Below are 12,960 nucleotides of genomic sequence, written 5' to 3'. Positions count from 1 at the left end.
CGCAGTGGTTGAGAATCTGCCTGCCAATGCAGGGGACACGGGTTCGAGCCCTGGTCTGGGAAGATCCTACATGCCGCGGAGCAACTAGGCCCGTGAGCCACAACTACTGAGCCTGCGCGTCTGGAGCCTGTGCTCCCAACAAGAGAGGCCGCGATAGTGAGAGGTCCGCGCACCGCGATGAAGAGTGGCCCCCGCTTGCCGCAGCTGGAGAAAGCCCTCGCACAGAAACGAAGACCCAACACAGCCAAAAATAAATAAATAAATTTAAAAAAAAAAAAACCAATATGTCAAAATATTAAAACACTATACAGAGAGAAGACAAGTAAAATAGAAATGTGGTTCTTAAAACACAATTTAAAAAAAAAAAAAAAAAAGGGACAATGGGAGACCAAAAAAAGTGCTGATGCTTTCTAAGTTCATCCCAAGATTCTTGTCTATTTGATGTACGAGTTACACAGCTAACATTTTTAGAAGATACATGGGCCAAGAATTGGGCTAAACTTTTTATGCATAATTTAACTAAGTTCTTACAACTCCATGAGTAGATACTATAATTATCCTGATTTTATAATTAAGGAAAAGTAAGGTCCAAAGACATGAAGTAACTTATCTGAGATCACACATCTATTAAGGTCAAATCCAGATCAGTTTGACTCCCAAAACCATGCTTTGAACCATTACTCTGGTGAGTTACTGGTAAACACTTTGGTATAGAAAGTACAACTCTCAAACTATAAGGATTGGCTTATCAAACAATCGTTCACTTGGATATATTTCATGTATAGAAGAAATTACCAAAACATAATCTTTAAAAATGGCAAGCAAAATGCTTGAGTTTTTTTTAGTACTCAGAGCTTAGAACAGCTAAAAGGTTTCAGCAATGTTATATTGCATACAAATTTCAGATTAAGGTTAAACATGTCTGTGGAATGTCCCCATGCAATTCTATCGTAGAATAACAGCATAGGGCCTGATCCCTCGCTCTTGGTAAACATGAGTAGTTGGAATCCATTGTTGTAAGAGCTTAATATCCCCCACGCATGGAGTTGGCCTGAAAGTGAGTTAGTTTTCCAAGGCCTCACATCAATAGAAACTTCTTTGCTATAGATTTGATTTTTATGAATTGGGATTAACGGAATGAGCATACAGTGACCGCAGTTATTCGGGAATGCTTTCATCAGTGAAAGCCGACTGGAGGAGAGAGAGGGTTACCCAAACAGCTCAGTTGTGTATCTCTGCTAACTGTGACTTAATCCCAGTTTATAAAAGCACCTGTGTTATTTGTCATAGGTCTTAGTCCTGCCAACTACACCAAACAATGGCAACCTCTGTGCAGGGGGTGAGAGGAGAGGACTAAATGATGCGTGTCAATGTCTAGAGGGATTAAGATGATGTAGCCTCATTTTCACGAACGTCCTGGACTACATTTTGAACATGCCTTTCCAAAAGGAAATGCCACAAGACCGTCTACCACCTCCACTCTTTATGGCGTGCTTAACTCATCTCAGGGGACTAGGCTGTATTTTCTTCTCCTCTGCCTTCCCTGGAATGGATACTCCTTTCCTCCTTTTTCGGAAAATAAAATTGGAGAGTGCTTTATGCCTGAGAAGCTCTTAACAAATTGTTAGTTGCACAACTTCTTTTACTTTCCTTTCACTGACATGTCAAAATGTAAATCATCTTTCTTCCTAGGCTCAAGGCAAAGCAGCACTTGAGCATAAGATCGTCTGTTCTTCCCTTCACTGGTCTCATCAGCCCAGCTTCCTCCTCTTTCACTGTGAATCTATTCATCCTCTCTCCATTGCCTTATCCAGAGCTGAGGGAGATACCACACTCCCTTATATTTCACATAACCAAGAATTAAAAGCATGTCTGAATTTAAAACATTTCCTGAGACTAAGGAAAAATTTTTCTGCCTTCCACAGTGGAACAAGAATTACATTAAAAGATAGGTCGCAAAAAAATAGACTCGGATGTCTGCGAACTTAGCCAGGGATCAGAATCTGAAAATTCATAGTGTGTCCTGAAGAATTCTGAATCCTTCGTCCTTCTCTGAGAGCCGCTATGCAGAACTTTGAGTGACAGACAGTATGGTGCAAGCCACGATTTCAATTCTGCTTGCCTCATTCTTTGCATAGACAGCATCGAGCTGATAGAATGCAACTGAAAACATAATTTAGATGGGAAAATACAACACGTTCTTCCCAGGAAGGAGGGTGGGGGGAGGGGGTAAAGAACAGGGACATAGCTTGACGCAGCCAGCAGAGGGCGCAGCTTACACATATAAGTATAAACAAGCCAGCAATGGAAGCTGTAAGGGCTCCTGCGATTTTTGTCACAATTTCACATTTTCGAAAACCATATCCAAGCTCCCGTGGACAAAACTCTGGTATAGTCACTCAGTTCTCTCCTCTTGTTCAAATAATACTATTTTCTACTGCCCCCAGGTCCAGCCACTCAAACTGCCACTTTTCTGCCCCTGACTCTGGCATGGGAAAGAGAGCGCAGATAAACTCCTTCAAAAACAGCTTCCCAGAAAGAGTGACCTGTATTCCCAAGCAGCTTTCATTTGTTTAAGAGACTTGCACCTAGAATTTCTTGATCAAAGCTAATGCGCTGTAAATTTCTTCATTTAACAGACTTAGTCTGTTCAACTCTTGACACTGGGAATTGGGATTTCCCAGAACTATTAGCACTACACAGTAGGCACTCCACGCCGGCCAAGAACTGGGGATTAACAGGTATTTGTCTCAGCTAATTTCACTCTCTATACCGGGTCTATAGAGACTGGGGCTTCTTGGCGGAGTGTGTGCCACCCTGCTAATTGGCTACGAATGTAACTTCTCCAGCATGCCAATGGAGCACGGGGTAGTCCACAGTCTTAAGAGGCTTGAGACAAATGGACCCTTACACTGGGCATTCGGGAAAGTTGAGGGTTGCTGGGCAAGCACTATAATTGTAAATGGTTCATCTGCCAACTTTTACCTCCCACTGGCTATCAAACTCTCACCCCTGTAGACTATGTAGTGATCGTTTGTAAAAAGTATGCTCAGTGACAATTGCATCTGTGAAATCCTAGAGTAATAAAGAATTTCCATACATTCTATTCAGGATGCATTTGCAGAATCAAAGGTCCTAGAGGGAGTTGCCATAAAACGCACAATTCCCTGAGTAGATAAAAATCAGTATACTCACCAGCGTATTCACAGATTATATAAATCATTTCTGGGAAGAAGACCGTCAATAAAGAGAAAGTTGTTAGTCCCTTTTCACATGCCCTGTTCTTCCACTCCCTGCTGATAATCAGACTCTCTGAATGATAGATCCAACTTCTGAAGTTTCTGACATAAGAAATGAAGAGTCAAATATTAAATAATACTATATGTATTATTTATCTACTGCTACATAACAAATTATCTCAAACTTAGCAGCTGAAAACAAAAAACATTTATTATTTCATAGTTTCTGTAAATCAAAAATCCAAGAGCAGCTCAGCTGGGCTGGGTGGTGTTGATTCAGTCTCTCATGAGGCTACGATCAAAGTGTGGCCCAGGGCTACAGTTATCTGAAGGCTCAACGGGGGGAGAAGCCAGGTCAAAGATGGCTCACATGACTGTTGGCAGGCCATAGAAGAGCCACGTCCAAACTCACTACTGTGCACCTCTCCACAGAGCTGCCTCGTAACATGGCAGCTGGCTTCCACCACACTGGGCACTGAATGTTTGTATCCCCACAAAATTCCCAAGTTGAAGCCCTAAGCCCCAGTGTGGCTGTATTTGGAGATGGGGCCTCTAAGAAAGTAACTAAGGTTAAATAAGGTCATAAAGGTAAGGCCCTGATCCAATAGGATTAGTGTCACTATAAGAAGAGACTCCAGAGAGCTCTCTCTCTCCCTCCCACACATAGAGGCCACATGAGCACACAGCCAGACGGTGGCCGCCTATAAGACAGAAAGAGAGCCCTCATCAAGAACAGAATCAGCCAGCACCTTGATTTGGGACTTCTAGCCTCGAGAATTGTGAGAAAATTAATTTCTGTTGTTTAAGCCACCCAGTCTGTGGTATTTTGTTATGGCAGCCCAGGCAGACTAACACACCCCAGAACAAGCACTCCAAGATGAAAGTCACAGTCTTTTTATAACCTAATATCAGAAGTGGCATCTCATCACTTCTGCCATATTCTTTTCATTATAAGGAAGTCAATAAGTCCAGCCCACACTCAAAGGGAAAGAATTACACAAGGGTATGGATATCAGGAAGCAGGGATCACTGGGAGCCATCTTGGAGGCTGCCTGCCACATTATATAAGACCCAATTTATTGACTAGAACCGTGTCTACAGGGAACTATATTCAATACCCTGTGATAAACCATAATGGAAAAGAATCTGAAAAGGAATGTATGCACTGTTTATGTATAACTGAATCAATTTGCTGTACAGCAGAAATTAACACACTGTAAATCAACTATACTTCAATAAAAAAAAATTTTAAAAAACATGCCTACAGTTATACTTTTACTAATGTTTATATTATAATACAAGCAGTGCTTGTTATTCTTAGCATTTGTAAGGAGGTAAAACTGGATTTCAAATAATGGGTGCATTTTGAAAGTTAGCTCACAATTTGGGAGTCCACTGCTTTATAATGCCATTCACACATGTGCTCTTATTTTTCTCCCCTTTTCCATTCCTCTGAGTAAATACATGCATATGGATACCACTTCCGGTGCTACAAATGTTGCCAGTGGGATGTGTGGTTCACCATTCCAAGTTTGTTGTCTGGGCTATCTGCCACATCTGCCACCCAATAGTAAACCTCTTATTACAAATCCCATCTTTCTATCAGATGGCTACACCCTAGATTGATTAATTGAGCCCCTCTCAACACTGTCATAATGAAAATAATAACAATAATACATTTCCAAGTGTGTGTGCTTTACCATGATGAACTGTAATGGTTTTATTATCATTTAACCACTACATAGATCTCCGTAAGATGGTACAGATAAACCCGAACAAACTTTTTGGCCAACTCAACACTGTCGTTCACCTCACCTTTATTTTTACATCTGTAATAATGCTTGAAATAGAAACTTCTTCAAGATGAACACTGGGAGAATAAAGTAAGTAAATAGTAGAATGAAAATTTTCTACATCAGATTTACTCTATCTTGTATAATTTCTTTTTCAACAGATGAGCTTCTTGATTATGGTTTCTGAATTTCCTTCATTGTATGCATTGAAATGATATTAAGTCTCTTAAGGCGTATTTAATAATTCCATTGTATCAAACTAATATAAGTGTCCCATGTGTCGTTTAGAATGCATTTGAAAGCATTCATCAAATTTTTAATATTTAATTTGGCATTTAAACATAATTCCAACATAATAGAATATTGAAATACTAAATTATTACTTAAAAGATTGCTGTTTGGAGTAATGAGATGGTATATGTAAAAGCACCTGATACAGTAGCAGAGAGCTCAAAGTTATATTCCAAATAAATGCTACTTGATATTAAATTCTGGCCGTAAAATACAGTGCAAATGAAAAGGAACTAAAGAGAAACCAAAAAAAAGTGAAGTTAACCCCGCATGGCTCCAGAACTGGAAATAGGAAACAGGTTATACTGACATGTAAGTCTTCGGCCTCCCGATCCCATTAACATACAAATCATTAACACTATGCAAATCAGTAACATAATCAAGATTCCCAGAGTAATTTCTATTCCCACCTCTGCAGAGAGATCTAGTCTAGTTAGTTGTACAGAAAGAGCTTCCGGAAAATTTGATTAATTAGGGGAAAACATGATAGTCACAAGAGAAAACTTGCAGTTAATCCAAGTTCAGTTAGTCAAGGTTACAAAGAGGAAAATCATATAGGCTACTTAGCCTTGAGTAGTGAGAATTCCATTCCACAGCCACCAGTGTACCTCTGACTGCAGCCAACCAACACATAAAATTAGGTCATTGGGTAAGGCAGGCATAACGAGGGATTTTAATTTTTTTTTTTTTTTAGCATTCCTACTGAAAAGTAACCCGATAGAGCAGTCCTGCTTACAGTGAAGTGAGAAGGGGGTAAAAGTCACCTCATTCTCTCCTATAAATATTGGCATCAATAGCTCCCAACTCAAAACCACAGTGACTCAAATGGTAAAACCACATGTAGGAGAGAAAATTCCTGTTTTAATTTGCTACTGCCATGCAAGACTTCTATGGGACAAATTTCACAATAATGGAGAAAAAAATACTTATTAAAGGTAAATTAAAATAAAAATGAAATATTTTCACCAAAGGAGTATGAGGTTCTTTTCTCTTTTTAAAATTTGTTTATTTTGAAATAATCATATAGTAAAGAAAGGCCTATCCTGTATCCCCTACACCCAGTTTCTCCCAATGGTTACATCCTGCATAACTATAGTGCAATATTAAAACCAGGAAATAGACAACACGTGTGTATAGTTCTATACCATTTTATCACTTGTGTAGATATGTGCAACCACCACTGCAATCAAGATACAGAACTATTCCACCATCATAAAGATTCCATCAAGCTACCTCTTCAGAGTCACACCCACCCGCCCCACCAACCCTAACCCCTGGCAGCCACTAATTTGTTTTCCACCAATTTAAGTGTGTCATTTTGAAAATGTTATATAAATGGAATCGTACAGTGTGTGACCTTTTAAGATTGGCTTTTTTCACTCAGTATAATGCCCTTGAGGTCCATGAAAGTTGTTGTGTACATAAACAAATTTCTAGTGGTTGCTCTAGGTATTTCATTATACATTCATAACTTATCATAGTCAATTGGTGTTGAAATATTACCAGTTCAAGTGAAATGTAGAAACCTTACCTCACTTTAAGTCCCTTTATACTCCTGTTTATAATATAACTATCTTAAATATTTCCTCTACAAAACATTGAGAAACACATCAAAAATGTCATACTTTTTGCTTCAGCTATTAAATATAATTTAGAAAACTCAAGAGGAGAAAGTCTATTGTATGTATCCATATTTTTGCTCTTTCCTTTGTACTGTCTTCCTTCCTGATGCTTCAAGATTCTTTCATTTCCTTTCAAGTTCAAGAACTTCCTTTAGACATTTTTTTAAATAAATAAATTTATTTATTTATTTATTTTTTGACTGCATTGGGTCTTTGTTGCTGAGCATGGGCTCTAGGCGCATGGGCTTCAGTAGTTGTGACACGTGGGCTCAGTAGTTGTGGCTCACGGGCTCTAGAGCGCAGGCTCAGTAGTTGTGGAGCACGGGCTTAGTTGCTCCGCGGCATGTGGGATCTTCCCAGACTAGGGCTTGAACCCGTGTCCCCTGCATTGGCAGGTGGATTCTTAACCACTGCGCCACCAGGGAAGCCCTACTTTAGACATTTTTTAAGGGTAGGTCTGCTAAGGACAAATTCTTTTACTTTTTCTTAATCTGAGAATATCTTTATTTCTCTCTTATTACTAAAGGATAGTTTCACTGAATATAGAATTTGTAGTTAACAATTCTTTTCTTTCAGCACTTGAAAAATGTTGTGCCATTTGTTTCTAGCCTCCATGATTTCTGATGAGAAACCCCTGTCATTCAAATAATTTTTCCCACTATAGATAATGTATCATTTCTCTCCGGCTGCTTTCAAGATATTTTCTTGGTCTTTACTTTCCTTAAGTTTGATTATACGTCTTGGCATGGATTTCTTTGGTTGATCTTGTTTGGGAGTCTCTAAGCTTCTTGAATCTGTAGGTTTATGTCTTTTGCCAATATGGGGTATTTTCAGTCATTGTTTCTTTGACTACTTTTTCAGCCTCATCCTCTTTCTTCTCTCCTTCTGGGACTCCAGTCACACAAATGTTACAGCTTTTGTTATAGTCCCACAGGTCTCTGAGTCTCTGGCTCAGTTTTTTCAGTCTATTTTCTCTCTGTTGTTCAGATTGGGTAATTTCTATTATTCTATCTTTAACTTCACTGATTCTTTTCGCCCTCCTCTCCATTCTGCTGAGGGTTGCTTGTTTGTTTGTTTTGGGGGGTTTTTTTGGTTATTTTATTATTCAAGTCTAAAATTTCCCATTTGCTTCTTCTTTATATCTTCTATAGGATATATTTCCTCTTAATGGATTTGCTGAAGCCAAAAATAACAATCCCACCCACCTGGGTCTCACACAGGAGAAGACTTGTTTTGACAAAAGCATAAAATGGCACAATAGTAAATATACTGTCATAGTGTTAAGTGAAGATAGGAGTAACCATGAATGAGAAAACAGAAGCTAATAGTCAGCTGGCAAGGAGACACATACATCTGTATATCCTGGTTATGAAGAAACAATGGAATTTCTTTATGTAAGCTTTAGTGCTTCTGCAGGACTAGAAGGCTGCTACACAATTATTCACTGGTCAGTCCAAGCACCAGATGCCTCTTCAGTTACCCAAAAGAGAAGAAGCTAGAGGCATGACTCCAGGCATCTGAGGAAGTCTGAGTTTTCGCCGTCAGCACCACAATTTCAGTTGATACTCCAACCAGACATGAGAGTTCAATACAGTTGACCCTTGAACATCCAAGGGTTAGTGATGTCGACCTTCCATGCGGTTGAAAATCTGCATATAACCTACAGTCAGCCCTCCACATATGTTGTTCCCAGTATCTGCAGTTCCTCCATTATCCACAGTCCTGCATCTGAGAATGCAACCAACCACACAGATCGTGTAGTACTGTAGTATTTACTACTGAAAAAAATTCACATATAAGTGGACCTGCACAGTTCAAACCTGTGTTGTTCAAGGGTCAACTGTATAATGTATCATCTGAGAAACAGGGATAAAATATAATCCTGTACTTTACTTTATGCTGAGACTCTGTCCATCATTTCTTACTAACCATGTAAAACAAATCAGGGAATTTTCCTACTGCTTTTAGTCTATAAAGCAATTTTTATTTAAGATAGGTGTTACATTCCTCTAAATTTTGGTAGACCTCATTTGTAAAAACATCCAGGCCTACCGTTATGTTTTGCTTGGTGGGAACGCTACACTCTTGAGGGGGATTTAATGGGCAAATTTTTGACTACTGAGTAAATCCCTTTAATGAGCACAGATTTATTCATGTTTGGTATTTCCTTTAGAGTCAGTTTTGATAATTTGTATTTTTAAATAAAACTAACCATTTTACCTAAGTTTTGAAATGTAATACCCCCAATGAATGTATCTTTAATATATAGCTTCTAAAAGTAGAGAATGAAAACACTACGACACTAAAGAATCTGCATGATAAACCAAACCAGGGAGACTTCCTGATAAAAGATTTATTAGGACTCAAAGTTTCATAACATAATATCCAAAATGTCCAAAATACAATAAAAAATCACCCACCATATAAAGAACCAGTAAAATCACCATTTGAATGAGGGAAGACAAACAACTGATGCCAACACCAACACAAATCAGATGTTGGAGTTATCTGACAACAATTTTAAAGCAGTCATGACAAGAATATTTCAATAGACTATTACATATAATCTTGAAACAAGTGAAAAACTAGAAAATCTCAGCAAAAGAAATAGAAGTTATAAAAAGAACCATCTGCAAGTTACAGAACTGAAAAATACACTAACCAAAATTTAAAACTCAATCAGTGGGCTCAACTGAAAAATGGAGAGAACAGAGAAAAGAATCAGATAACTTGAGAACACATCAGTGGAATTCACTCAATTTATACAACAGAGAGAATAGACCAAAAAAATTAACACAGCCTCAGGGACCTTTGGGACTATAAGAAAAGACCCAATATTCCTATCATTGAAGTCCAGAAAGAGAGGAGAAAAGTCCAAATGGAGAACATGATCCTGAAAGAATATTCAAAGAAATACAGTAATGGCCAAAAACTTCTCAAATATGGAGAAAGACATAAACATACAAATTCAAGGCTGAACAAACCTCAAATTAGATAAACCCAAATAAATCTACACCAAGACACATCACTATTAAACTTCTAAAAACTAAAGACAATGTTGAAACCAGCCAATGAGAAACAATCTGTAGGGGAAAATCAATTCAAATGGTAGCAGATTTCTCATCTGAATCCATGGAGGCCAAAAAGAAGTGGCATAACATTTCCCAAGTTCTGGAAGAAGAGAAATGTCAACTGTGAATTATATATCTGGTGAAACTATCCTTAACGAACGGAGGGGAAATAAGGATATTCTCAGATGAAGGGAAACTAAAATAATTTGTCACTAACAAACCCACCCTTAAAAAATGGCTAGGGGACTTGCCTGGTGGCGCAGCGGTTAAGAATCCGCCTGCCAATGCAGGGGACGCGGGTTCGAGCCCTGCTCCAGGAAGATCCCACATGCCGCAGAGCCACTAAGCCCGTGTGCCACAACTACTGAGCCTGCGCTCTAGAGACTGCGAGCCACAGCTGCTGAGCCCACGTGCCACAACTACTGAAGCCCGCGCGCCTAGAGCCGGTGCTCCGCAACAAGAGAAGCCACCACAATGAGAAGCCCGCGCACCGCAACAAAGAGTAGCCCCCACTCACCGCAACTAGAGAGAGCCCATGCACAGCAACGAAGACCCACCACAGCCAAAAATAAATAAATTAATTAATTAATTTTAAAAAAAGAATGGCTAAAAGAACTTCTCCAAACAGAAAGAAAATATTTATTTATTTATTTAAATTTTTTTTTTATTTTTTAGGCCACGCCGTGTGGCATGCAGGATCTTAGTTCCCCGGCCAGGGATCAAACCTGTGCTCCCTGCATTGGGAGTGCAGAGTCTTAACCACTGGACCACCAGGGAAGTCACCAGAAAATAATTATTTAGAAGTGTCTTGGTTAATTTCCAAGTGATGAGAAAAGAAGTCAAAATGAAATAAATTACACATAGAACCAAATGAGGATGAAAATAAAATGTACCCAGATATGTAGGAATACACCTAAAGGAGTGATAAGAGGGAAGTTTATAGCACTAATGCTTACATTAGAAAAGAGAAAAGGTCTCAAAACAATAATCTAAGTTTCTACCTCAAGACACTAGAAAAAGAACAAAAACCCAAAGCAAGCAGAGGATAGATAACAAATCAATGCAATCAAAAACAGAAAAACAATAGACAAAATCAATTTTTAAAAAGCCAATTCTTTGAAAAATTCAATAAAATGGATAAACCTTTAGCAAGACAAACAAAAATTAAAACAGAGATGACACATATTACCAATGTCAGGAAAGAAATGGAACATCACTAAAAATCCTGGAGCTATTAAAAGGATGGCTTTACTGTAAACTGTACTGAAAGCCAAACAGCCCAGAGAAAGACTCCATTTTGGGAAACCTCATTGCTCTGTAAAAAGTACCCACCAAACCAGAAAGGTGATTCCGGGAGGAGTTAGCCCAAAAAAAAAAAAAAGTGCTCTTCAGCTTTTCAGTTTTATGGTATCTTTGGGCAACTTTTTTTTTTTCATCAGAAGTGACCAAACAAAATTAAGATGGTGAGACTTCTGAGATCAAATCCTTTTCCCAGCTCTACCCTACTCCCAACCGCTCACAGAACGGATCATGTGCCCTTATATTAACGTGACCACTTATTTGCTCTCCTTCCTCCTTGAACGAAAGAAAAGAAAATTGTCTTGCCACTGATTTGCCATATGAAACTCATCTCGTCACCCTTTTCTGGGTCTGAAGCTGCTGTCTCTAAAAGTGGCATCTCGTGTTTCATATCAGTTAGTGCTGGAGAAATCTTGAATAGCTTATGTTCAAAACTGTTTTTAAATTTTATATTATTTTGAAACTTTGCTTCTTTGGGGTTGGGGCACACTGGTCACCCCAATCTGGCTGTGAGAGCTGTCTACAGTCTGTGCGCTGGCACTGTACTGATCTTTTAAAGTTTCTTTCCCTACACAATCCCCCCTTTTTAGTGAGGTTTCAGTGAGGTCTGCTAGGTGTGCATCCTGCAGCTTAACTGGCTTAAAATGTACTCTCCTTTGGTGTGGTCTCTTTGGGGGCTGATTGGGAGAAAGAAAAACCAACAGTGTAACTGTTTTGATACTGAAAATTGATAAATGTCTTTCTGAAATAAAGAACCAGTCCCTCCAAAAAAAAAGATAATAATAGAACATGATAAACAACTTTATACTCATAAATTTGAAAATTTAGAAAAGATAGAACAATTCCTTGAAAACCACAAACTACCAAAACTCAACCAAGATGAAGTAGATAATCTAAATAGTCCTGAAACAACCTAGTGAATAGCACAGGGAACTATATTCAATATCTCGTAATAACCTATAATGGAAAAGGATCTGAAAAACTATCTATCTATCTAAATATATAACTGAATCACTTTTCTGTACACTTGAAACTAACACATTGTAAATTAACTATACTTCAATTTAAAAAAATTTTAGGGACTTTCCTGGTGGTCCAGTGGTTAAGACTCCACGTTCCCATTGTAGTGGGCCAAGGTTCGATCCTTGGTCAGGGAACTAGATCCCACATGCATGCCACAACTAAGAGCCCGCATGCCGCAACTAGGAGCCCGCATGCCGCAACTAAAGATCCTGCATGCTGCAACAAAGATCCTGCACGCAGCAGTGAAGATCCCACGTGCCGCGACTAAGACCTGGTGCAGCCAAATAAATATTTTTTTAAAAATATTCTTAAGTAGTCTTATAACTATCAAAGAAATTGATTTCATAATTTAAAAGCTCCCAAAAAATAGATATCCATGCCCAGATGGTTTTAGTAGAGAATTCTACCAAACTTTTAAAGAAGAAATAACACCAATTCTACACAATCTCGCCCAGAAAATAAAAGATGAAGGAACACTTCCCAACGCATTTTATGAGGCTAGTGTTACCCTGATACCAAAAAGAGACATGGACAACACAAAAAAAGAAAACTATAGATCAATATCTCTTGTGGAAGATAAAAAGCTAAGAAAACGGAAAGAACATGGAAGATAAAAAGGGAG

General features: G+C 38.6%; 1 pseudogene; it reads left to right on the top strand.

Moving 5' to 3' along the window:
- The window catches only part of LOC137756246 (small ribosomal subunit protein eS21 pseudogene), a 137,682-nt pseudogene that overhangs the window by 65,049 nt on the left and 59,673 nt on the right, over window positions 1–12,960 (top strand).

Source organism: Eschrichtius robustus, chromosome X (assembly GCF_028021215.1).
Source record: "Eschrichtius robustus isolate mEscRob2 chromosome X, mEscRob2.pri, whole genome shotgun sequence".
Lineage (NCBI taxonomy): Eukaryota > Metazoa > Chordata > Mammalia > Artiodactyla > Eschrichtiidae > Eschrichtius > Eschrichtius robustus.
This window is presented reverse-complemented; position numbering and strand designations above follow the sequence as displayed.